At 43.3% G+C, this 24,191-nt stretch overlaps 1 protein-coding gene across 13 annotated transcripts in view; it reads right to left on the reverse strand.

Annotated features, from left to right (window-relative positions):
• Nucleotides 1-24,191, reverse strand: part of BRSK2 (BR serine/threonine kinase 2) — a 528,760-nt gene that overhangs the window by 494,440 nt on the left and 10,129 nt on the right. The window lies entirely within an intron of this gene.

The raw sequence follows: 24,191 nt of genomic DNA on the forward strand, positions 1-24,191 counted from the left end.
GTTTATATTTTGCAGCTATATCTAGATGCCTCAAAGCATGTCATATAATGGCATGACAACCCCTCTGAGGATGATGGACTTTTCGCACATCTCCCCCATTCATACAATCAATTGCTTGTGGTGTATTCAAGAGGAAAGTATCAAGTTAACTTGTGTCATGCTGACTTCCAAGGATCAAACTGCAAACAATATTGTGCTTTGTATGTAGCCAATGACCACTTCAAATACAGGTGTACCAGATAAATCCGATAGAGAAGTACGGTTGAAAGACAACTCTTTTTTGTTAAGGGTTTATTGGCGCTTTAATATCTTCAGCATGGGAGATGCTGGACAGTTCCTTTTACCAGCTACAGAAAGAATAATTTTCGACTCTAGCAGAAGGCTTCCTGTGGTAGAAAATTGAACAGAAAGGTTGCTTCTATGGGGTCAGGAACAGCATGGGATAAAACGCAGTATGACAAATCATGGTGGTGTAAATCCCCATAAAACCATACACACAATGCCGAGATCCTATTTTTAGGCCAGCACTTCAAGTGCAGAATCAGTCAAAAAAAAGGGCTAGGCCCCATTCCTGCAGTTTCGGTACTCCACGTACAAATGTGCTCTCAACAGAGTAAAAGTGGCAATAAAAGGTTGGACTTTAATGGACACACCTGCTGGAAAGAGGGGAAAGAGCAATCTGCCGTAATTCACCCAGTACCGTGATAGTCCAGGAAGTTACAAAACAGCATTTCATCAGAGCCCACAGAAGGAGATCTAAATACTGCAGTGGTATGGGACAATCTTTTAATCCATTTATAAAAGTACTCACTGTTTCCAGCGCAAAACATATGAAATTGCAAATATTTAAAAGAATAAACTAGATGAACATAGAGAAGCCACCAGTATTAATTATCTTGCTGCATAACAGTTACAATAATAGATACACACATGAACACACATGAAGCTGCCTTATACTGAATCAGACCCTCGGTCCATCAAAGTCAGTATTGTCTACTCAGACCGGCCGCTGCTCTCCAGGGTCTCAGGCAGGGGTCTTTCACATCACCTACTTGCCTACTCCCTTTAACTGGAGATGCCGGGGATTGAACCTGGGACCTTCTGAATGCCAAGCAATGGCTCTACCACTGAGCCACGGCCCCTCCTCTACATACAGTGCTACATACACAGTCATACAGTGCTGTCCCTGTGCAAAGTTACTCCAGTCTAAGCCCATTGATTTCAATTAGTTTAGACTGGCATACTCCTGCATAGGATGGAACAGTGAATATGTTAGATAAGATCTAAATAACTTAAATCTTGAGGAATTACATCTGGCTCGCAAAGTCTTTTCCCTGGAGTGACTACCTAGTTCCCCACATATGGCTACACAGTCCAGGAGTAGGGGAAAGCCTTGGCAGGCCTCACCAACCAACACCTTAATAATTTAATGTCCTAAAATATATTTGAATTTATCTGAACAATTAACCCCCCACCCCCATCCAAAACCTACCTCAAAGAGATCTTGGAAAGATGAAATAGGACAGCTTCCTATATGGTGCCCTCCTTGGAGGAAGGGTGCAACAGAAATGTAATCGACAGCACTACCACTAAAGATCATTTCCCAACCTCAAGGGCTAATAGGTAAAAAAAAAGTAAAGGTAGTCTCCTGTGCAAGCACCAGGTCATTGCTGACCCATGGGGTGACGAAACATCCCGACATTTATTAGGCAGACTATGTTTATGGGGTGGTTTGCCATTGCATTCCCCAGTCATCTCCCCTTTACCCACAGCAAGCTGGGTCCTCATTTTACCGACCTCGGAAGGATGGAAGGATGAGTTGACCTTGAGCCAGCTCCCTGAAACCAACTTCCATCAGGATCAAACTCAGGTCGTGAGCAGAGCTTTTGACTGCAGTACTGCAGCTTACCACTCTGCACCACGGGGCTCTTCAAGTACTGTTAGTAACCTTAATAATATCAAATCCTTGACAATAGTTTAGCTGTGTTGATCTGCAGTAGAAGAGCAAGAATCGAGTCCAGTAGCACTTCAGAGAGCAACAAGATTTTGGAGGTATAAGCTTCTGAGAGTGAAATCTCCCTTGTAGCTGACAGAAAGGGAGCTTTTACTCTCAAAAGTGTATACCCCGAAAATCTCGTTGGTCTCCAAGACGCTACTGGACTTGAATCAAAATCCTTGACAGTCACTTTTAGTGGAGAAAAAGAGGAGAAAAATATATGAAAGAGGAAACACACAGACTTTTATCCTAGCAGAGAGGAGATTATAGTAGATAGCAGCACAGTTGCTGCTTTGCAATGTAAATTTGAATCCATCCGTTTACCAGCATGTATCTTTCTACTCCATCCTGCTGTATTATACGAGCACAATTTCCATGATCAGACAACCGTCCCCTTAACAGCTGGACAAGGTTTGCTGATTTCACAGCAATCAGTGATCACTGACCCCATCATCATGTCTTTCAAACCAGAGCTACCGGGGAAAAAATAATCAGCTTGTGGGGGATGAAAAACAAAATCTTCCATCTGCTCACATTTTCCTCTTTCTAAACTGTTTTCAACGAGCTGGTTCTTTTTTTGGAAACAGGATGAAGAATCACCATATTCCCTGATTTCACGGCTACATTGCATTTGTTTTAACTCAGAGGGTGCCATGGAGGGAAACATGTATGAAAAAATGAAGCTGCTTTATGCGGAGTCAGACCACTCGGGCACCTAGCCTAGTATTTTCTTCCCTGATGGTGCTCTCCAAGGTCTCAAGAAGAAGAGAAGAAAAAGAAGAATTGGTTTTTATAGGCCAACTTTCCCTACCACTTAAGGAAGAATCAAACCAGCTTACAATCACCTCCCCCTCCCCTCAATAGACACCCTGTGAGGTAGGTGGGTCTGAGAGAGCTCTAAGAGAGCTGTGAGTAACCCAAGGTCACCCAGATGGCTTCATGTGTAGGAGAGGGGAAACCAACCTGGCTCACCAGATTAACATCTGCCACTCATGTGGAAGAGTGGGGAATCAAACTCGGTTCTCCAGATTAGAGTCCACTGCTCCAAACCACCGCTCTTAACCACTACACCACGCTGGCTCTCTCAAGCAGAGCCTAGTCCAGCTCACCAAGATGCCAGGGGAGATAACCCAGGATTAGGGGTGTGCAGCAATTTTAGTTTTATTTTTTTGGATTCAAGTTTAATAGACCTGAAAATTTTCAGAAAATCTGAAAAAAGCCAAATTCACATACCAGTATGGGGTTTTGTTCTGCTTTTTCAAATATCAGAACATTTTTGAGCCTATTAAACCCTATAGAAAATCTTTGCGGGGCTCTGTGAGGGCTGTTTTTTAAGGTAGAGTCACCAAATTTCAGCCTAGCCCCCATCCCTTCTCCATTGTTTCCAATTGAGGGAAAAAATTGGACCCCATAAAATTGGACCCCCTCACTCAATCTTTACAAAACTTGGGGGTTCTTATAAAGAGAGTCACTAGCAGCTGCACTGCAAATTTGGTACCTCTACCTAAAAAAACAGCCCCCTCCAGAGCCCTGCAAAGACTCCCCATATGGTATAATGGAACTGAGCTCTTTAAAAATTAAAGAGCATGGCTCCATATTAATCTATGGAGAGTCTTTGCGGGGCTCGGGGGTGCGGTTTTTTTGAGATAGAGGCACCACATTTGCAGCAAAGTCAAGTTGCATGACCTGTTAAAAAGATATATTTGTGCCTGTTCATACCATATGACACTACATTATTGGCAGAAAATAGTGAAGATTTGAAATGACTACTGCTGAAAGTTAAAAGAGAAAGTGCCAAAGCAGGACTACAGCTGAACATCAAGAAAACAAAAGTAATGACTACAGGAGAATTACACAACTTTAAGGTTGACAATGAGGAAATTGAAATTGATCAAGACTTTCTATTCCTTGGTTCCACCATCAACCAAAAGGGAGACTGCAGCCCAGAAATCAGAAGGGCAGCCATGAAGGAGCTAGAAAAGATTTTGAAGTGTAAGGATGTGTCACTGGCCACCAAGACTAGATTAATTCATGCCATCGTATTCCCTATTACTATGTATGGGTGTGAAAGCTGGACAGTGAAGAAAGCTGATAGGAAGAAAATAGATTCCTTTGAAATGTAGTTTTGGAGGAGAGTGTTACGGATACTGTGGACTGCCAAAAAAAAAAAAATCAGTGGGTTATAGATCAAATCAAGCTGAACTGACCCTAGAAGCTAAAATGACTAAACTGAAGCTATCATATTTTGGTCACGTCATGTGACGACAAGAGTCACTGGAAAAGACAGTCATGCTAGGAAAAGTTGAGGGCAGCAGGAAAAGAGGAAGACCCAACAAGAGTTGGATTGACTCAGTAAAGGAAGCCACAGCCTTCACTTTGCAAGATCTGAGCAAGACTGTCAAAGACAGGACATTTTGGAGGACTTTCATTCATAGGGTTGCCATGAGTCAGAAGCGACTTGACGGCACTTAACACACACACACACACACCATATGAATTAGTTACTTTTCTTTGCTCTTCAGGCACCTCTGTCATGGTAAAAATGGATTCTTGTTGCTCTCCTGCTCGTGAGCACCACAGTCTAGGAAAGATTAGGAATGTTTTTCTCAACAAACCTGGTCTCTTGGATCAATTCTACCAACCTGCTTCAGTTCCTCACCTTAAGAAGGCATTACATCACTTTTCTAGCTCACAACACAGTAAAAGCTGAGAAATGTTTACAAATGACAAAGGTTGATACAAAACAGGAGTACAAGTGGTTGCAAACAATAGCATATTTAGTAACTACAGTACTATGTTGACTGCTGTGGTCAATACATTTTTTCCTTTTAATTAATGTATTTATTTTTCAGCTTATAACCCACCCTCCCCAGCAAGCTGGCTCAGGGCGGGTAACATCATTTTAAAAATACAACAACCAATATAAATATCCAACTAATATAAATATCCACAATAAAACCAGCAATAAAATTCTAAAACCTAACATGATGGCACACCAAAACTAAAAACAGTAGGGACCATGCAGGTGGCAACCCTTCAATTGTATTGTTCCCACTCAAGGGGGAGAAGGGGGGGAGGCCAGAAAGATGGTATAGATGGCATAAGCTGATATAAGCGGCTGTCCTCAGTTGTAGGCCTGGTGGAAAAGCTCCGTCTTGCAGGCCCTGCGGAAGACTTTTGTCTTGTTTCCTTCAAAAGGAAACAACACAATCCACAACGAGGGGTCATACAGAACATGCTATTTCACAGCTTCATGACTTCCAAATGCTGTGGTTGCCTTTCACATTGAAAATCATGGTGTACACATCCATCTAGGAACATAGTTAACGGGAAAGAGAATAATCAAACAATAAAAATAATAATGAAATAAAGACCTCTTAGCTAGTGTATGTAAGACTGGAGAGAAAAGGTTTCTCGGAGTGCCATGATAGTTTCCAACTGCATCTGCTGCTACAGGTGCCAGAGGGACACACATGTGTCACTGGCCACCAAGATTAAGTTAATTCATGCCACTGTATTCCCTGTTACTATGTATGGGTGTGAAAGCTGGACAGTGAAGAAAGCTGATAGGAAGAAAGTAGACTCCTTTGAAATGTGGTGTTGGAGGATAGTTACGGATACAGTGGACTGCCAAAAAAACAAATCAGTGGGTTATAGATCAAATCAAGCCTGAACTGACCCTAGAAGCTAAAATGACTAAACTGATGCTGTCATATTTTGGTCACATTATGAGAAGACAAGAGTCACTAGAAAAGACAGTCATGCTAGGAAAAGTTGAGGGCAGCAGGAAAAGAGGGAGACCCAACAAGAGATGGATGGACTCAATAAAGGAAGCCACAGCCTTCAATTTGCAAGATCTGAGCAAGGCTGTCAAAGATAGGACATTTTGGAGGACATTGATTCATAGGGTCGCCATGAGTCGGAAGCGACTTGATGGCACTTAACACACACACACTATTTTAAAATATATATTTTATGGATGACAATAAGATCATTACTTTCTTTTTCTGTCACTATTAAAATTAAGTTAATTTAGTTTCAACTAGTATTTCTCTCATGCCTGCATACATAATCACTATTAGCTATTAAAGCATTTGGCCTAGATCTTCAGAGGGAAGCAAAGAGAACTTGGCAGGCTTCTGGGGGAAGAGTAAAATGCCAGAGTAGCACAGGCTCACATTTCTGCATGTTTTATCTATCAGAAAATGTTCAAGATTAAGCTAAATCAGTCAAACTGCAAATGTCCTCCCAAGACAGGCTGGTCCACATGCCTTGTCAAGACAAAGGAAAGCACTGAAATTCAATTCTTGTTTTATTTAGCACAGTTTACTTTTTCACACAGCGATATTACCAAGTTGGTGGACATATATTTCATTTGAATGGAGCCCCCCCCCCCCCATCTACTATTCACCACCTGGGAGAATTCCTTTTTTTAAAAAAGCCTTCATATAGAACTCTTTCAGTGATTTGGGAGATATGTCAACGTAGCATGGTGTAAAGGGAAATTTTTTTCTCCATCTGTAAGAATCCTGCTCTTATATGCATACTATTAAGTATCTGGAAAATAAGATTGCACTGAATATAGCTGTACTTTGCAGTTAATGAGAATATATTTCATGGAAAGGGAGATAAATTAGAGACTTATAAAGACATCTGTGACTCCTTTGTGAACTGTTACACTCAGTAGGACTCCCACACACACAAACCTTTTTGCCAGTATGTTTTTTTTTTAACTAGACTGCTCTACTGTCTTCAGGAATATTTAAAAATAGAACACAAGAAAACTTATGGGCAGGATTTATTCCAAATGCAACAGAAATGAGAATCTGATACATTCTTTACCTTTATTTTAAATTTCTAATAAACTAATAGCCAGCAACTTCAACCTTTGATCTATATCATAAATTTCACTCAACTGTTTTTCACAGAATTCATTTACTTGAATTCAAGTATTTTTCGCAACTCCCTGTTGTACTTTGGTTGTAATAGAAGGCACAGCACATATATTGTTCATCAACACTGAAATTAGGGTTGCCAGGTCCCTCTTAGCCATCGGCGGGAGGTTTTGGGGACAAAGCCTGAGGAGGGTGGAGTTTGGAGAGGGGAGGGACTTCAATGCCATTGAGTCCAATGGCCAAAGTGGCCATTTTCCCCAGGTGAACTGATCTCTATCGGCTGGAGATCAGTTATAGCAGTTAATAGCAGGAGATCTTCTGCTATTACCTGGAGGTTGGCATCCCTAACTGAAATGGATAAGGGAAGATGTCTTCAGTACTTTGTATTTAGTACACTGACAGTGCATTCCTAAGAAGAGTTACTCCAGTCTAAGCTCATTCATTTCAATAGACTGGAGTAACTCTCCTTAGGAAAGCACTGTGAGTGCACTATACGTGGTGAAAATGCAGACACATTCCAGAAGGTGCGTTTCTTCCCTCCCCCTGCTCGGGAGTTGGACTGCTATTTTTTCGGCAAAAGAATTGCAAACCTTTGCAAACCTGATAAAATGCTAGTTGTTCAAGTTTATTGAAACAGAGGATCTGTATGGACTTATTTCTTTTGTTTTGTATTGTTGTAAGAGTAGGTTTTCTTATGTGTATAGTATGTTTATAGGTTGTATGTTGCAAGTGTTTGCACATTTTTAATTGAAGATATACGATACATGTTGAGAGGTTTAGTCTAGTGCTGGTTTATTTTTGTTGCATTACCTGGGGGTTGGCAACCCTAACTGAAATGGATACAGAAAGATGTCTTCAGTAGAATCATAGAATCAGAGTTGGAAGTGACCACCAAGGTCATCTAGTCCAACCCCCTGCACAATGCAGGAAACTAACAACTACCTCCCCCCACATCCCCAGTGACCCCTCCGCCCGCCATGCAGGATCCCACAATCAAAGCACTCCCGACAGATGGCCATCTAGCCTCTGCTTAAAGACCTCCAAAGACGGGAACTCCACCACCCTCCAAGGCAGCACATTCCACTTTCGAACAGCCCTCACCGTCAGAAAGTTCTTCCTAATGTTTAGGTGGAATTGCTTTTCTATTAGTTTAAATCCATTACTCCGTGTCCTAGTCTCTGGAGCAACAGAGAATAAGCTAGTTCCCTCATCAACATGACATCCCTTCAAATATTTAAACATGGCTATCATGTCTTCCCTCAACCTTCTCTTCTCCAAACTAAACAAACCCAACTCCTTAAGTCTCTCCTAATAAGGCATGGATTCCAGACCTCTGACCATTCTGGTCGCCCTCCTCTGGACACGCTCCAACTTGTCAACATCCTTCTTAAATTGTGGAGCCCAAAACTGGACACAGTATTCCATGTGAGGTCTGACCAATGCAGAATACAGTGGTAGTATTACTTCCCTTGATCTAGACACAATACTCCTATTGATGCAGCCCAGAATTTCATTGGCCTTCTTAGCCGCCATATCACCCTGTTCAGTTTGTGGTCCACTAAGACTCCCAGATCTCTTTCACATGTACTGTTGTCTTAGTATAGTGCACTCAGTGTACTAAGTACAAGAGAAAAGAGAAGTCACTTTCCAGTAGGCTTGTGCTGAAACTTACACAACTACACAGCAGGAATGGAGTTCCATGGATATGGGGCGGGGGGGGGGGGAGACTTATTTGCAGAACAATTTTTAAGTAAGTGCAATTATTGGAGCAAGACTCACATCCAATAGCCTTCACCATCAAAGGGAGCAAAAGGTCTAGGACACGCTCGTCACTGTGTGAGGGCAATGATCAAAGGCTTCCCGTTTGCAAATGCGCCCCTTCCTATTACTAAACTTCAAAAGACTGAAAAAAAGAGGGCAGGTGTGTGGTGCTTACCGCTTCCTGGGTACCCAAGGTTGGGTGAAAGGAAAATATATATAAGTCTATGTATAAATACTGAAAGTATAATTTATTAGAAGCGCTATATAAAAGTTAAAATGATTTAAAAGCATTAAAATAGCACAATGGCATTTCCTGAGGTTGATAACTATAACCACATACCAAACGCGTTTCGGCCTATGGGGCCTTCATCAGTGGTTAATTAAAACCCTTTGTAAACCTGCACACATTTACATAAGTACATTAATGAATACAAATACAAATACAAACAGTTCAAACCCAACCAGGCAGTCACTGCTTTACTAGGTTGATACCTGCACACATAGTATTTGAGAGACTTATACTAACCAGTATTACAACAAGAACCTATTATATTAGATGTTTGAGTAATTGAGAATATAATTTACAACATATACACATGCCTGGTTGGGTTTGAACTGTTTGTATTTATATTCATTAATGTATTTCTGTAAATGTGTGCAGGTTTAACAAAGGGTTTTAATTAACCACTGATGAAGGCCCCATAGGCCAAAACGTGGTATGTGGTTATAGTTATCAACCTCAGGAAATGCCATTGTACTATTCTAATGCTTTTAAATCATTTTAACTTTTACATAGCGCTTCTAATAAATTATACTTACAGTATTTATACATAGACTTATATATATTTCCCTTTCACCCAACCTTGGGTACCCAGCTTTTGTTTTTAGGTTGGGTTTTATTCCCCTCCTTTTTTCTTCCGCTTACCGCTTCCTACTAGGGCAAGTGTCAGGAAGGCCTGGTTATCACAGTTGTTCAGGTATAAAAGGGGGAAGGGGAACCTGAAAGGCCATCTGCACAAAATGTTAGAGAGGCATTTTCCGTGTTTTTTTTTAAAAAGAAAGCACTTCAGGGGTTATGAGATTATGCAAAATGGAGGCAAATCTACATTTCAAAGACACAACTATCACACATAATGGCAGAGAGTTGAGGGAACATCAAGCTAGTGCTGTTGTAGTCATGGCTGAGAGACGTTTCCATTATAACTCTCCTTTTAGCTCATTCTAGCTTCCCAGGGAACGTGGGCAAAGAAAACCCAATAATCTTTTGGAATGTAAACCCTCTTATCTGTTCCCAATCTAAAAATAGATTTTGCTGTGGAATATTAAGGGAAATGGGGATGGCGGTAAAATTCACTATCAACTTCTTCTCCAAACCTCAAAAAAGCAATATATCCTGGAGCAGATTATTCCAGTCCAGGAATGCTGGATGATAACATAAAAGATACTACCTTCCAGATCAGGTTCCTTTTAGCCCTCGTTTAGTACGTTCTTGAAGAAATATTTTTGTTTCTGCTTTTCGCCTCTAATTTGACAGCTCCATGCTAATAAAACAGATGTATCCAAGAGCTTGTTTTTTTACTACTATGTTCTCACATCACTGATTTGGCAATAACCTAATCTTCTTCCATTTACCAGCTAACAGCCAGCAAACCCGTTGCTGCTGTTTGCCGCAGTGTATATGCATTACCCTACCAGAAAACAAACTGAAATTGATGCTCAGTTACTTATAATATTGGGCACAACTGAGAGAAAAAAGTCAAATCCCATTAGCCTGCAAATTATAAGGCTACTGCTGTGCTTTACAATGGCTCTGTCCTTTCAATCACATGTAGCCCAAGTCTTTACTATCATTAGACTGTGCATCTGTGTCACTTCAGCAGAGCTGACCCAATGTTTTTTATTGCCCGAGGCCAGAGGTTTCCAAACTGTGCTCCGTGGAGCACTTGGTGCTGCGCAAAACATTGCAAAACATGGGGAGGGGCTGTGGCTCAGTGGCAGAGCCTCTGCTTGGCATGCAGAAGGTGCCAGGTTCAATCCCCAGCATCTCCAGTTAAAGGGACTAGGCAAAGTAGGTGATGCAAAAGACCTCCGCCTGAGTCCCTGGAGAGCTGCTGCCGGTCTTAGTAGACAATACTGACTTCGATGGGCTAAAGGGTCTGATTCAGTATAAGACAACTTCATGTGTTCATGTGTTCATCTCCTAGTACTCCATGAAGAGATTGGAAAGGAAAACACTACTGTCGTTCAGTTTAGTATATAGTGCTAGGTGAAAATTAGTGCTCTGTGATGAATTTCTCTCCTGAAAAGTGCTCCGTGACTCAAAACGTTTGGGAACCTCTGCCCTAGGCAAACTATGATCTTGGTTCCCCCCACGCCCCACACACAACATTCAATAGAGAGAAAAGTGAGCTGGAACAGCCAGACCACATAAACAACCTGAGGCGCCAGAGTTTCAGATGGACCAAAAAGGCAAAAGGAGCCTTGTCCGAAAGCGAGAGCACCTCCTGGAGATACCAGCCAGCTAAAAGACGGGAGGGCGGGATCGGCAGCAGGGCCCTCTGGCACAACTGCCCTCTGTTCCCTGCACAGTGAGGGTAGCAGTCGGCCCAGACACCCAGCCAACACAGTACATGGCTTTGGAGGTGGAGCTTGCTAGGATACTGCAGCAGACAGGAACCCCGGGGGGGAGGGTGGTGAACCAGCACAGATAGCAGTCACACCCCTCCCTGATTCCCTAGCTAACTTTCTCCAGCTGAGAGGGGGCGGAGACGAGGGTTGTCAGGTCCCTCTTCACGACCGGTGGGAGGTTTTTGGGGTGGAGCCTGAGAAGGGCAGGGTTTGGCTAGGGGAGGGACCTCAATGCCATAGAGCCCAATGGCCAAAGCGGCCATTTTCTCCAGGGGAAATGATCTCTATCGGCCGGAGATCAGTTGTAATAGCAGGAGATCTCCAGCTACTTCCCGGAAGTTGGCAACCCTAGCAGAGCCCCCTTTGACGCAGGCACATCCTTCTGCCTAAGCAGCCAAGGAGCAGTTGGTTGGCGTCTCTCTAGACTGCCACCCCATCACTCGGATGGGAGAATGCCAAGGGGTGTAGCTTTCCAGGCTGCTGCATGCAAAAAGCACTGCCAAGACACTGTCTCAGCTAGTGGATAGGCATTGCAGCTGCAGTCCTTCTCCGACTCCTTCCCCATGCTTCTACCAGCTAGAGATGACAACCTCCAGGTACTAGCTGGAGATTTCCCAGGATTATAACTGATCTCCAGCCGATAGAGATCAATTCACCTGGAGAAAATGCTTGCTTTAGAAGATGGATTCCATGGTATTATACCCCACTGTAGTCCCACCTCTTCCCAAAACCCGCCTTCCACAGGTTCCTTTCCAAAAATCTCCAGGTATTTCCCAACCCAGAGCTGGCAGCCCTACCACCAGCCCCACTAGGGACCCAGAGGTCTCCCAGCTACAGAAGCACGACTGTGACTAAGGAGCAGCTCATCACAGGGCTTTTTGGCACTCGTTGACCTGGTGCCTACTCTGGCACCCTAGACAATCATCTAGGTTTGCCCAAAGGTGAGGCTGGCCCTGCACTTCAGTGTGCATGCTCTTAATTTACTCCAACAAAGCACTAAAGAAACAGAAGCAGAAAATAAAGTCCTTCCTCTGACCTGGCCCAGTGCCCAAGCGTTTCATGTGACCGATCCCTCGAAAATGGTGAAAATGGCCTGGGCCCTACATACTTGAAGGACTGCCTTCTGCCTCACATCTAACTGAGCCTTATCAAGCTCTCTGTAAGGTCAACCAAGGTTGTCCTCTTGAAAATATCATCTACAAGCCTGCTAATACTGATACCAGGGAGGGAGGGCAGCATGGTATAGCCCAATCTCATTGGAAGCTAAACAAGGTCAGTACTTGGGCAGGAGACCACTAAGGCCAAAAACGCATGGTCCCTTAACCCACTTTATTCTCCGTTTCAGCCAGGATCAAATTGACCTGGGCTGGGGGAAAACTGTATGCATTACCTTGAAAAGCAGGGATGAAACTGTGTGCAAATCCATTCATGTAAACAGAAAGTGCGGGAGACGTGCACAGTTCCTGTTTAGCTTGCAACAACCCTGCCCCCAGTGATTGGTCATTTCCCGGGGCAGGGAAGGCCCTCATTGGTCAATTTGTAACGACCAATCACCGGGGGAGTGGGGTGTGTGCCAAACTAAACAGGAACTTCATATCTCCCGCACTTTCTGTTTACGTGAATCGATTGGCACAGTTTCATCCCTGCTTTTCAAGGTAATACGTACAGTTTCCCCGCCCCCCAGCCCGGGTCAATTTGATCCTGGCTGAAACAGGGAATAAAGTGGGTTAAGGGACCGTGCATTTTTGGCCTAAGGAAGACTCTGCAGGGGGAGGCAATGGCAAGCCACCTCTGCTTAATCACTTGCCTTGAAAGCTCCTTTCCAGGATTGCCATAAATTGGTTGTGATTTGACGGCACTGTACATACACACAAGAGACACCTGCTTCCTTCTTACTACGCTATCAAACCCGCGATTCTAGAAATCAAACGTGACTGAGTTATTTGGTGGCAACATTTTGTCTACCAGGATCCATCTGTTTCCTTGATCACGAGTCTAAAAATGAGAGAGAGTTTTAAAATTTCTCTCCTGGGCCCTGACAAAATCTTCCCACGCGCACACACACATACACACAAGGACTCAACTTGTAAGAAAGCGCTCATTTTGAACCTAAAACACTGTGATAGAATTCAATGCGCTTTATCACAATGTAAAAAGCAATGACTGACTCACACTCAGCACATCATATAAACATAGCTTAGTCAGTGACATTTCGTTTGAGCGATCAGGGGAAATTTCCCTAAAGAAAGAGGAGATGGAAATCAGCAGGGCCCAGAATTGTCAAATGATGAACTTCAAAGTGGTTTCTTCTGGTTTATTTAACAGCTAAAATAACGTTTGTTCTAAAAACAAGAGCCACCCTTGAGATTTCTGCAAGTGTACCGGCAACATTTTCCATTCCCTACTGAAAGGGCCCCGTCCCATACGCAAGTTGTAGAAAGGAGGTAGCAAGAGGGCCAGAATGAGAGGAAAAACAACGTCATTACAAGCATGGCTCACATGACCTGAACTATAGGTTGGTAAGAACTATCATTTTTGACTGAACCACTTGCCCAGAGGTTGGCACTGCACCCCTGACAAACATCCATCTGGACTACCATTAGGTTTGCCAACCTCCAGGTACTAGCTGGAGAGCTCCTGCTATTCCAACTGATCTCCAGCTGATAGAGATCACCTGGAGAAAATGGCCACTTTGGCAACTGGATTCTATGGCATTGAAGTCCCTCCACAAACCCCGCCCTCCTCAGCCTCCACCCCAAAAACCTCCCGCTGGTGGTGAAGAGGGACCTGGCAACCCTAACTACCATCAGGGCCAGGCATGGTTGCCACAGCATCACTGACAGAGCTGCAGTGCTGGGCTTCGCATCCTTATTTCTACATCAACAGTAACTACCCACCCCACCATGTCTCTTCTTACTTCAGGTGGAGAAGTTGGATAGAAGAGCTGCAGTGAAGGAGAGTATGACGAGTTAGATTAGATGCACTACTCATCTGATTCACTGTGTAGTGGCACTTCATATCCCAATGGTTCTCCAATCCTTCAAAATTGAGTAAAGACACAGGAAAAGACTACAATTCACTTATTCTGGGACATTTAAAGACTGGGACAGCTTCCGAGTAAACAGGATTTAGGTTGCAATCTACCATGCTTTCTAAGTTATACTATTGTATAACCAAAAACAATTATTTGGGGAAAGTCTACTTTTTTATTGAAACAGCCGCTATGCGAAGAGCAATTTGATAATATTGTCTAGTCTGGCAAGAACACAGGATCAGCCTTACTAAATTGTGAAACTTGGTGAATGCAGTCCACCTCCTGTTGAACTCAATGGCTAAGCTCCTAGCGATGTATCAGCACTTGATTGCACCTTGCATTTCCCTTTCAAGCCTGCAGTGAAGTCCTATACAGCCATTGGTGATATATGTCTTTAATTCTGTCTAACCTTCACTGTGCCCTGACCTGGATAGTCTAGGCTAGCCCAATTTTGTCAGTTCTTGGAAGCTAAGTAGGGTCGGCCCTGGTTAGTATTTGGATGGGAGGCCACCATGGAACACCAGGGTTGCTATGCAGAACCTCTCTTGCCTTAAAAACCCTACATGGTTACAATAAATTGTTGTGATTTGACACAAAACAAACAAACAAACAAACAAAAAACTTCACTGCAAGGAAATCTGATCCAACTCCAGAGAGTTCATTGTGAAAATTCTGCCATAAGCTTCTATCTAACTGCAGCGGCAAACGAAACTGGAAATCATAAGGATAAATTATCCTGTCACATTAAAACCAGTACAACATCTTTGGAACCAGCAGTGATGGAGCAGAACAGAAGATGGACATATGCATTTAGTAGCACTGCCAGACAAGAGAGCAACAAAGCTGACAGGAGTCCCTTCTTTTAAGAGGCTTTCCTCATTTCAGAACACCTTTGCTCAATTGAATATAAAAAGATGCAAGAACTGAAAAATTCCTTCTCTCCCATGAGGTCCTTGCACAATAAGTAAAGATTTCAGCAGCCACATGTCTAAAATCACAGCCTTCCAGGCAATCGCATAAACCATGCGACTCGGGAAGACCTCCACAAATCCACACGGCGTTGCCAGGGTCCACTTAATCACTTGATGCAGCAAGTGGTACACAATACCCTGCCTATTTCTGCCTGACACTACAGTCATACACTTCTTGTATTGTATGGTGCTTAGTCTGTGGCTAAGAGAATGGGCTAATTTGGAAAGCCATCAGTTCAAGGCTCATTGAATCATAGAGTTGGAAGGGGACACCAGGGTCATCTAGTCCAACCCCTTACACAATGCAGGAAATTCACATCTACCTCCCCGCCCAACATTCCCTAGTGACCCCTACTCCTTGCCCAGAAGATGGCAACAAAAATCTTCCAGTATCCCTGGCCTGACCCCAAAGTGGTGATTGGCATTACCCTGGCCATGTAAGAAAGGGCCACGAGAGCCAAACACTAACTCAACCCTTTCTGCCCTCTCTCTCATGATCAGCCTGAGCTCACGGAATCAGCATTGCTGACAGATGGCCATCTAGCCTCTGCTTAAAAAGGAGAGCCCACCACCTCCTGAGGAAGCCCATTCCACCGAGGAACCGCTCTAACTGTCAGAAAGTTCTTCCTAATGTTTAGCCAGAAACTCTTTTCATTTAATTTCAGCTTGTTGGTTCTGGTCTGACCTTCTGGGGCAACAGAAAACAACTTCGTACCATCCTCTATATGACAGCTCTTCAAGTACTTGAAGATGGTTATCATTATCACCTACAAACTCACAGCCATAAGCAAGCAGCACTCTCAGCCCTGGCCCCCATCTGCAACAATATGGGAATAATAATAATACCGACCCACCTTACATGGTTATTGTAAGAATTATAGTAATAATGTAACTTAGAACATTGAAGGCACTATATAAAGGTCAAATATTATTGGTGGTATTATATTGGCAGGAATGGGACAACACATGTTACTATTTTGGAGTCCCAGGAGCATATTTCCACTGTTTCCCCCCATTGCCTCCTAAAATTGCTACTTCCATCCACCCCTAAACAGCTGGTGATGCTTTAGGTTTGCCAGGTCCCTCTTTACCACTGGCAGGAGGTTTTTTGGGCAGAGCCTGAGGAGGGCGGGTTATGGGGAGGGGAGGGACTTCAATGCCATAGAATCCAGTTGCCAAATTGGCCATTTGCTCCAGGTGAGCTGATCTCTATCAGCTGGAGATCAGTTGTAATAGCAGGAGATCTCCAGCTAGTACCTGGAGGTTGGCACCCTTATGATACCTGCCATTTGCCCAGAAACAAAAGCAAGGCAAAGATGTAACTTTTCAACCCCTGGCAGCATAAGAGATTAAGAGATTATTTCACTTTTTAATACAGCCATTACTCTTCCACAGTCTCTCTTTATGAATTTGGAATGTTTGCTAAAACATCTAAAAATATCAGATGGAGAAACTATGAGTTATAGCTGCTGTGGATCATTACTGGCTTAAACAAAGTCAGGATGATTGTTTCAGATTGTATGGCTCAGTTTCTTACAATGGTTTCAAAATCAGGCTTCCCAAATCAAAGAAGAGAAATCCCGTTTTCAGCAGCTGGGGATCTGCAAAGCATAAAGCTTTTCAAAAGCCGAATAGCTCATGGCCATGCCCTTTCTCGCTAAACAAATGTCTGTGTTTAGCCAGGCTATAGCATGTGTCACTGCCAAGTGTGACTATAATACTAAGCTTTGTCTTTGTGTGACCATAATTACGTAGACATGCCCGGGGACCACACACAGATCCCGTTGTTCCTCGGTGTCTTTCTTTAGAAAAGGCATGCTTGTGTAGCTGTATACTTAAATGACAGCACACGGGAAACACAAGATGCTCTCCTTCCTTCCTTCCTACACTCTGTATGGTAGGATATCACTCTGAAAACACAGCTTCTTGCTTTCCCTGCTCTGCTCCAGCAAACTGTGACAGATGAAAATCCAGTCTGAGAGATCAGTTAGGGAATCCCACAGTGTCAACGGAAACCCCACTGGGCTTCCCATCACATGTCTCTCCAGGCATTTGTGTAACAGCATGGGCAAATTAAGGTGTAGTGCAGGTGGAAAGATGCCGGAGTGTTTCTTCTCATCTCGATAGGAGCTGTGTGGCAACGTCACATAGAATCAACTCCCTCACTGGGGCAACAAACAGCAAAGGCATATAATACATCATTCCCAAGGAGAGTCAAATCCCACACGTTTATTCATGTTCGGTTCCAAAGCTTCCTTGTAATATGATAACAAATGTGGTTTCAACTTGCAGACATTTGTATCAAGCACCACCCTTCAACTTTTTCCAGAAGCATGGGCAGCATAGACACCAGTAAGTTGGCAATGCTCCCAAGCCCATTAGCAATGCTTCATAAAGTGAGAGGAAAAGGAAGAAAGTGCTGCTGCAACCTCTCATTGGTGGCCATAGGAATATGCAATGAGCAAGCTTTTTTTAAAAAAACATCCCAGTTTCTCCTACTGCATTAATAGAAAAGCTTAGATGTGTTATTTGTTTAAAGCAAATTGACCCTGCTTCCTCTTAAAAGCTATACATTCACAATACTGGAGGACCCGTACATGTGGACAGGGAGTGGACAGGGAGAAGTTTTTCTCCCCCTCTCATAATACTAGAATGCGGGGTCATCTGCTGAAGCTGGAGGGTGAGAGATTCAAAACTGATAAAAGCAAGTATTTTTTTTCACGACGCATAGTTAAATTGTGGAACTCCCTGCCCCAGGATGTGGTGATGGCTCCCAACTTGGAAGGCTTTAAGAGGAGAGTGGACATGTTCACGAAGGAGAAGGGTATTCATGGCTACTAGTGAAAATGGATACTAGTCATGATGCATACCTATTCTCTCCAGGATCAGAGAAGCATGCCAAATATATTAGGTGCTGTGGAACACAGGGAGGATGGTGGTGCTGCAGTTTTCTTGTTTGGGGGCTTCCTAGAGGCACCTGGTTGGCCACTGTGTAAACAGACTGCTGGACATGATGGGCCTTGGTCTGATCCACCAGGGCTTTTCTTATGTTCTTATGTGAACAAGTGTCTGCACATGTGAAAGTAAATGCATATTTACATCTGCTCTGTGATCGTGTCATTGACTTAAACAGACATAAATGACCAAGGACAGTGCTACAGAACTATGATGGCATCGACAGATCCAAGCTTTTCTTCCTTAAGCCTTTAATATTACCTCTGCTCCAAGAGGCAGTAAGCATATAAGGAGCTAAATGTGATTCTCCCCACCCCCCTCTCCCTTCAGGAAGAAAGCAGACTTTAGAGTAATACATCTGGCACAGTGTACCACTTTCTGGTTCAATGAGGTGACAGTGTCCTAAGGTGAAAAACAGAACAGTGCAACAAATGGGAGGGTGGGAGAGCGAGAGAGAGATTGACCAAGGGCCAGTTTGTGCATACTAATTGTGGGCAAATTATTCACAAATTATTCGCAAATTATTCACTATATATATATATATATATATATATATATATATATATATATATATATATATATATATATATATATTGTTGGACATAGAATGGCAGGAAGTATACAGCGGCAGGAAGTGTAGGGTACAGCGGGCCATGATGGGCTAACCACAGCCCATCCTGGGGGAAAGAGACATCTGTTATTAAACAGAGATGAAACAACGGGGCCATAAAGGGTCTCGAAGCAACAGGCTGATCGTGGATAGTGGGCAGGGCAGGCCACAGCAGCTGCAGCCATCAGTAAGGGCAGCCTAGCAGCCTTATATCAACTAGATACAAGAATGCAATGCTCTGACAGAAAATACTTGAGGATCATGTACACATTCCCTTTAAGTCAAAACTTCCGGTAGCAGGAGTTAGTTCAAAATACTGGAGTCTCAATATCTGCCCTACTAAGAAACATGGTTCTGTACGGTTTTCAAGGATAAATATTGACTATCACAGCCTAGATCAGGGGTGTCACCAGGGCCAGATATGACATAAATGTCACTTGACTGGGCCGGGCCATGCTTCGCCAGCCAAGATTGAGAGTGGGGGGGGGGGCTGCCTCAGCTGGCTTGCGGGCCGGATAAGAGCTCTCAAGGGGCCGGATCTGGCCCGTGGGCCTTATGTTTGACACCCCTGGCCTAGATCACACCTAAACATGATCTACTTAATCGATAAGGAGCTTAACGACAATTTTCATCAACCAGATAAATAACTGGCTTCATGAGGCCTTTGCATAGGCACATCCAAATGCCCTCATATCATAACAGTGAAACACACACACAAAAACACACATTCAATTTTTTTTTTTTACTCCTATGAAAGCTTGTATTGCAAAACTGTAGCATTACAAATGACCAGAGCCTCGGGAGATAGTGAGGCTGTTGTTGATAAATTGTGCAGGCAGCCAGAAGCACATTTACTGAATGGATGTCTGCAAAACAGGTCTTCCAGTAATTTCTAAAAACTTAAATAAAAACTGAGATACTTAATTGAAAGTACAGTCATACCTACAGCCCTAGAATACTGTTTAAACTATATATACGGCAAGAGAAGGGTGAAATTATCAGCTTGTTTGGAAGCCTTTTTTTGAGCCACCGGCCCAATTTCTCTCTGAATGTATCAAAATCCTTGATTACAGTAATTAATAGCCATAACTCCTTCCCATATCAGGAACCATTTCTGTTTGCCTCCATGACCAGTCCAAATGACTAGCTCCTACTGCTATATTTACCTCTGTTTTGTATGAACAATGTGGTAGACACTGCACTGAATTCATGGCCATTGCTGGTTCATAATGGAAAATAATCCCTTAAAGGATCTCGAGTATAAGATCTCTACTGTTGTCTTTTAGAGGACAACACAGAGGGTGTTTTCAGGCGTTCACAGCCCAGTATTTTGTGAATCCAGTTCCCCAAAAGTATACCTCATGCTGGGCTTCCTGTCTGAATTAATTCCACTGTGAACCTATCCCTTATACTTTTAAAAATACTTATCAATGAAGTATGTAGATTAGCTGGAAACCCCTGACTCATTCATGGCACCCACAACAACAACAATGTTTACTATGGTCCTTTGACCAAACATAAAATATTTACAGGAACATTGCCCTGCCCAGAGTGGCGGTATAAAACAATACATTTTAATTAAAACACTATACAAAATGTTACCCTCGTTAATACAACTGGTCAACAAAACAACTTAAGCAATCACTCCACTCTACAACGTTTCATTCCATTCATGGCACCCTTAGTGCAGAAGAGATTTCCACGCCTAGAGTGTCCAGACGCCTCTTTCTAGGCACATTTTTAGTTTTATTCCCTTCTCCATTTGCAGTCCCAGGAGGCTTCCAAGCAGGGGCTTTGCCCCATGTGGCCAGATGGATGCACTCACTTTTTAAGGGAGCTTCTACATGACCTCATGTTCATAGAGGGTACAGTAACTTGTGGGGGTCCCATACTTTCCCCCTTTCAGACAGAGCAGAAGTAAACCCCTTTATGCCAGTTCAAAGAAGGACTGCAGAGTGGCTGCAGGCATGGCATCCATGTGGACGCTATCTCCACTGTCAATCTGAGGAGAGAGTATGGTTTCCAGGTCCCTCTTCACCACCTGCGGGAGGTTTTTGGGGTGGAGCCTGAGGAGGGTGGGGTTTGGGGAGGGACTTCAATGCCATAGAGTCCAATTGTCAAAGCAGCCATTTTTTGCAGCTGAACTGATCTCCATTGGCTGGAGATGAGTTGTAATAGCAGAAAATCTCCAGCCAGTACCTGGAGGTTGGCAACCCTAGAAGAGGGGCAGAACTAAGCTTCCCATCCTCCCTCCTTTTAAGCCTTTTAATAAGCTCCACCCCCAGCTAGGCCATGGTGCTTTGCACACCATGGCTCAGCTGTGAAGCAGGGAAAAGGGTGATCGCCGGGCTTTGAGAAGGCCCAGCAAGGTTGTTATCTAGGGTTGCCAGCTCTGGCTGGGAAATGCCTGGAGATTTGGGGGTGGAGTCTGAGGCGGGTGGGGTTTGGAGAGGGAAGGTTCTTCAATGCCATAGAGTCCAATTGCCAATCCGGCCATTTTCTCCAAGGGAACTGACCTCTGTCATCTGGAGATCAGTTGAAATAGCTTGAGATCTCCAGATACCACCTGGAGGTTGGCAACCCCAATTTTATCTATTGACACTTCTGTACTTGTGTGACAGAAGAGTGGGGGTGGCAGCAGGGACAGTAGTTAATAGACAGGGATGGGGCATTCAAACTTTATCCTATGTACTTCCAACTTGCTTACTGCTGCCGCCACAGCAACAGCAGCTTTTCCCACCCTGTGTGGAAACCATCTTGATTTCTTTTCTTCCCTAAACTGACAAGAGAAGAATACATATCAACTAGCAACAGAATATACATGCAACATGTAGTACTGCTGACTGAGGACAACAATGAACCCTAAAACCGATGATCACCTCAAGAATAAGCTTTTGATCCAAATATTTGATCCAATCTTTTAAGAAATCACAACCGTGTCTTTAAGATAGGGAATCCCACAGGTTAAACAAAATATAGAAACATCTTTGTGGTTAGATCTAGTTGTATTTTTTATTAACACATCCCAACCTTTAAGACTAGGACAAATTCTGTGAGTAGATAAGTCTCGCTTGAGACTGGTTCTAAGCTACACATATATGATTCATAGCTCTTAGGCCAGGCACAGCCATTAATTTCTCCCATAGTAATTTGGATATTTAAATAACTTGGAAAGAAAAATAAATAAAACTGTCAAATCACACCACTAGAGTTAAATCATATACCAATTATTCATGATGTTGAAGTCACAGGCCAATGATTTATAATCAAATCAATAGAGGGAGACCTACCATAAAAAAATCTCTCCCAAACATTTGGTGAATATAGATATGAATAAATGTTTATTTTAAATACTAATTATTTGCTTTGGAACTCTTCTGCCTTTTGCTGAACATTTAGAGAAACAAAATGAAAAGATCTCAGTTTAGTTGTTGTGATCCAATAAATGTAGGCTTTATATAGAAAATGGCCTCCATAAATAGACCACCTCGATGGAATAAATCCCATGCAAGGATGAATGTATATGAAGCTGTCTATATATGCATCAGTTCTCTGTGGTCTAAGGTGATTTCTCTCCCACTTCATCTACTTGAGATCCTTTAACTGGGTTTGTGAAGAACATGGGACGTTCTGCACTTTTCCATGAAGTTATGGGCCCTCCCATTAAAAAAACCTCGCAGGGCTTCACCTCATGAACCACGCTGGATCAGTTGTTTTGGTGCAGTCAGCTTTGACAGAATCATTCACTTATTGGTAGGGTTGCCAGGTGCCCATTGGTGGTGGGCAAACCCCCGGTAATGTGCCCCTCTACCTGTCGACCAGCTGAGGGCCTGTGGGCAATTGTGCGCGCGCGCCGACGCAGCACTTCCGGTTTACAACTGGTCACTGCGGCCATTTACCACTCAAACTAAGAGTTTGAGTGGTCTAAGGCACCTCACGAGGTGGCACTTCCGGTTATAAACCAGAAGTGCCACGTCAGCGCGCATGATCGCACGATCGCACGCGTACATGCGTGGACACAACATCAGGATAGAAACCTCCCGCCGAATGTGAGCAGGGACCTGGCAACCCTACTTATTGGAGGGATATAGGGTTGCCAACCTCCAGGTACTAGCTGGAGATCTCCTGCTATTACAACTCATCTCCAGCCGATAGAGATCAATTCACCTGAAGAAAATGGCCGCTTTGGCAATTAGACTCTATGGCATTGAAGTCCCTCCCCTCCCCAAACCCCACCCTCCTCAGGTAGTCAAGAGGGACCTGGCAACCCTAGGGGGATAAATGGGAGGACCGAATCCAGATTCTCAGTTTTCCTTCGAGCTTGTCGTTACAGCTGCTCATCTGTTTGGTGGTTACACGGGCACACAGCCTACTGCTATGATAAGGACCTTTGGAGCTGGGCCACTTCATGCAAAACCAAATTTATAGCAAAGAAATTATCAAGTGAATGCTATATCAAGCAACAAACTGACAATGAAGAAGCATATGATTCAACAGCAAACAGAATTGCTCCAGAATCAGGCTGCAGAGAAGCAGGAAAATACTACATAAATTCAGATTACAAATAACTTGGAGGAAATCACCATCTGGTTCCCAATGTTCCGTGTAAGGAAGAGAGTATAAATTCATTCAGCAAATTATTTGGAATCATGAGTCACTTTGCTGGAAAAAATACACTGTGAATCTGTTAGGACAGAAATACGTTGTCTTGTTTGACCGAAGTAATAAGCAAAAGGCATCAACTATGCACATTCTCATTTAGTACAGATAAATTCTATGTGTATCAGGAACATCTGCACTCTTGGCTGAAAAGAGCAAGAAAGTCACACATACGCAAATGGAAACATAGCCATCTTCCTTTTAAGCAAAATGTTTTTAAAACCTTATGTGGCCCTTAAAAGTACTGCACTGCTTATAATCTACTGGTCACTCAACAAAGAATTACAGTATAACATCATACAGCAGGCAATTGGTCTAGAATCAGAAAGTTCCTTTTCCTGTAGGGGACATATTTACGGCCAAGCTGACATAATTTGTTTGCGAAACCAGAATAGACCGGAATGTGCAAAACCCTGATATGCAAGTGGGATCATCTGAAAACATCAAGAGAGGTTCTATATAGCCCAGGCGGAGGCATTTCCCACGCAGCACATCCTGCTGATAAACATTTTCATTTGTTTATACTCCCTTCTCATCCTAATGCACAATATTCTCCACAGTAATGACATCCGTTTGCATTCCCACTTCAGGTTACCCATGCAAAATTATAATTTGTGACTTAAATTGTGTGAAACTACAATTGTCTCACGATCATTTTTTTCAGAGGGTATCCTTGTTGGTC

The sequence above is a fragment of the Euleptes europaea genome, chromosome 6 (assembly GCF_029931775.1).
Source record: "Euleptes europaea isolate rEulEur1 chromosome 6, rEulEur1.hap1, whole genome shotgun sequence".
Lineage (NCBI taxonomy): Eukaryota > Metazoa > Chordata > Lepidosauria > Squamata > Sphaerodactylidae > Euleptes > Euleptes europaea.